Source organism: Pteropus medius, unplaced genomic scaffold (assembly GCF_902729225.1).
Source record: "Pteropus medius unplaced genomic scaffold, Ma_sr-lr_union100, whole genome shotgun sequence".
In the NCBI taxonomy this organism is placed as follows: Eukaryota; Metazoa; Chordata; class Mammalia; order Chiroptera; family Pteropodidae; genus Pteropus; species Pteropus medius.
The window spans coordinates 14,694,904-14,698,948 of record NW_024352784.1 but is presented as its reverse complement, the minus strand read 5'-3'; the positions used below and the strand labels follow the sequence as shown (position 1 = coordinate 14,698,948).

General features: G+C 33.5%; 1 pseudogene; it reads left to right on the top strand.

Annotated features, from left to right (window-relative positions):
• The first annotated feature begins 3,061 nt into the window (after window positions 1-3,061).
• On the top strand, window positions 3,062-3,632 carry LOC120590542 (ferritin heavy chain-like; annotated as a pseudogene).
• The last annotated feature ends 413 nt before the right edge of the window (window positions 3,633-4,045 follow it).

Here is a 4,045-nt window from a genome sequence, read left to right as displayed (position 1 = left end):
AAGATGTGCTCTTTTTCTTTATTGTCCTGTGGTTTCATTATAATGTATCTAATTTCTTTTTCCTGCTTGTAGTTTACTGGGATTCTTAAAAATGTGGATTGATTTCTTGTTTGTACTAGAAAATTCTCGGCCAAAATTCATTCCAATGTTGTTTCTGACCCTCCCTTTTCTTGCTTCAATATCTGTTAAATTTTCTTACTCCAATATCTGTTTCTCTTTGCTTCTCTTTTATGTATTCCAAACTGTTTAAAAATGATTTCTTCAGATTCATCTTCTACTTTACAATTCTCTATTCTTCTCTTTCTATTATGCTGTTAAACCCAACTGTTCTATTTGAAATATTTTTAATTTGATCATTGAGTCTAGATTCTTTTTTTATACATATTTTTAAATTTATGTCACCTTTAAGCATATTAAATATCTATCTGATTAATTATTTGATGATTTTGTAAGACTATCTGTTTAATGCTGGTTCTTATTCATGGTACCTTGTTTTTCTGCAAATTTAGTTTTTTGGCCATTTTTATTTTTTCATGAGCTTATTTTTCTTGGAGTTTTATTTATGGAAATTATTTGAGGGCAGATATAAAGGATATAAAGGTCAGTACTACAGAGGTAATTTGCCTTTGACTTTGCCAAGTACTGTCAATACAGGACCACTCTAAATATGTAACCAAATTTCTTTTGAATCATGGTTGGATTGTATATTAAAAACCTGGGTAAGGGTTATGTTATGTTTATCAATTTCACCAGTCATTTTTCATTTGAGACTCGTTATTGAGGTTCAAGACAATTAACCTTTCATTCCAGTGAAAGATATTTTATTGGTTTTGTTTTGGGTTGTAAATCATCGTTATTCTGAATTGGTTCTTACACTCTCCTACCTTTAGAAAGCTATTTGACTCCCTGCTTTTGGCAGACTTTGGGCTGTATTTTCTGTCTCATTTCATGAACCCATGAAAATTTAAACTCAAGTTTATGTAATTTGGCAATTGTCCTTAGAGTGAATACCAGCTGCAGAGCTCTACTTAGTTTTTTGAATTGACATTCTTTATCCGTGCCTGACCTAGGAATTTCTTACTTTCCTAAGAGCTTATAAATCCTTCTAATTTATTTATTTATTTATTTATTTTAAAAAATTTAATTAAATTTATTTAAACTTAAAAAGAAGTTCACCCATTTCTTCCACCTCCACCCCTCCACGCCACCTTGCCTCTTACAACCACCAGTCTGTTTTTGCTATCTATAAGTTTGGATTTTGTTTTAAATTCCATATGTAAGAGAGATCATAAGGTATTTGCCTTTGTCTGACTTAGTTCACTAAGCATAATGCCCTTGAGGTCCCTCGATGTCACAAATAGCAAGATTTCATTTTTTTTTATAGCTGAATAATCCATTGTGTGTGTATATATATGTATGTCTATATGTATATTATATATACTACAATTTCTTCATCAATGGACATTTAGGTTGTTTTCATATCTTGGCTATTATAAATAATGTTGCAGTGAATGTGGGATGTATGTATCTTTCTGAATTAGTAATTTTGTTTTATTTGGATAAATATCTAGAAGTGGAATGGCTGGATCATATAATAGTTCTATTTTGATTTTTTGAGGAATTTTATAGTTTTTTTCATTTTGGTTGCACAAATTTACATTCCCACCAGCAGTACACAAGGGTTCTCTTTTCTCCACATCTTCGTCAACACTTGTTATTTCTTGTCTTTTTGATAATAGCCATTTTAAAAGGTCTGAAGTCATATCTCATTTTAGTTTTGATTTGTGTTTCTCTGATTAATGACGTTGAGCATTTTTTAATGTACCCGATGGCCATCTGTATGTCTTAAGAAAAATGTCTATCAGATCTCCTGCCCATTTATTAATTAGATTGTTTGTTTTGCAATTGAGTTGCATTCTTTGTATATTTTTAATATATTAGCTCCTTATCAGATATATGATTTTCAATTATTTTCTCTCATTAAGTTGGTTGCCTTTTCATTTTTGTTGATATTTTCCTTTGCTGTGCAAAACCTTTTTTTCTTCCATGATGTAGTCCCATCTGTTTATTTTTGATTTTGTTCCTTTTGGTATTAGAGTCAAAGAATGTCATCACCAAGACTTATGTTAAGGAGATTTCTACCTATGTTTTCTTCTAGGAATTCTATGGTTTCAGGTCTTACACTCAAGTCTTTAATCCATTTTGAATTAATTTTTTTGAATGATAGAAGATAGTGGTCCAGTTTTATTCTTTTACATGTGGCTGTCTAATTTTTTCAACACCATTTATTGATGAGACTGTTTTTTCAACACCATTTATTGATGAGACTGTTTTTTCTCCATTGTATATTCTTTGCTCTTTTGTAGTAAGTTAATTGATCATATATGCATGGGTTTATTTCTGAGCTCTCTATTCTGTTTCATTGACCTATATGTCTGTTTCTACGCCAATATCATACTACTTTAATTACTATAGCTTTATAATACAGTCTGAAATCAGAGAATGTGATGCCTTCAGCTTTGTTCTTCAAGATTGCTATGGCTATTTAAGGTCTTTTACAATTCCATACAAGTTTTAGGATTCTTTGTTCTATTTCTGTGAAAAATTCTATTGGAATTTTGATAAGGGTTGCATTGACTCTTTAGACTGATTTGGGTAATATGGATATTTTAACAATATTCTTCCAATCCATGACATATCTTTCCATTTACTTGTGTCTTCAATTTCTTTCATTGATGTTTTGTATTTTTCAGAGTACAGGTCTTATACCTCCTTGGTTAAATTCATTCCTAGGTATTTTAACCCTTTCGATGCAATTATAAATTGGATTCTTTTCTTAATTTCTCTTTCTGATAGTTCATTATTAGTGTAAAGAAATGCTACAGATTTTTGCGTGTTGATTTTGTATACTGCAACTTTACTGAATTTGTATATTAGTCCTTACTGAGAGTCATCTGGACTGAACCTAGACCCTTACCCTGGCCAGTGCTCAAAGACAGTCAGTCCTCCACCACCTCTTCACAGCACCCTTGGACCATCCCAAGGCACCCACTGCAGCTCCATATCTCTTCAGCCGCCTGCCATGACAACTGTATCCCCTTCACAAGTGTACCAGAACTACCACCAGTACTCAGAGGCCGCCATCAACCATCAGATCAACCCAGAGCTCTGGGCATCCTGTGTCTACCTGTCTATGTCTTACTACTTTGATCAGGATGATGTGGCTTAGAAGGACGGTGTCTAATATTTTCTTCACCAGCCTCATGAAGAGAGGGAACATGCTGAGAAATTGATGAAATTGTACAATAACAAGGTGACCGAATCTTCTTTCAAGATATCAAAAAAACTGACTGTAACCATTGGGAGAATGGGCTGAATGTAATGGATGGTGCATTGTACTTGGAGAAAAGTATAAATCAGTCACTACTGGAACTACACAAACTGGCCACTGACAAAAATGACCCCTATTATGTGACTTCATTGAGACTCATTACCTGAATGACATTCATCAAAGAATTGGACTACCACATAACCAACTTGTGCAAGATGAAGGACCCCTAGAACCTGGAATAATGACAGGATATCTTGGTGGCAAGCACACCCTGGGAGACATAATGAGAACTAAGCCTTAGGCTAACTTCCCATAGCCTTCCCATAGCCACCAAGGTAACTTCTCTGGTCACCAAGGCAGTGCATGCATGTTAGGGTTACCTTTATTTTTTCTACAATTTGTACCAAAACATCTAAAGTTGTTTCATTTGTACCATTCCTTCAAATAAGGTAATTTGTAATCCCCTCTCCCCCTCAAAAAAATTGCCATTCTTTAACAGTACCTGATTTGACCTGAGAATTTACTTTCCCGAGAGCTTATTAATGTGTCAAATTTACATTTAATATTTTATTTAGGATTTTTAGGATGTTTCAGCAAGGAGAGTTGATCCAGGAAACTGATTTCCTGTATTATCATTAAGAACAGCCTCGCTGCTGCTCCAAGAACAATATCAATAATAATGTATAGAATATACTTGCCTGTCGTTCTTCCCTA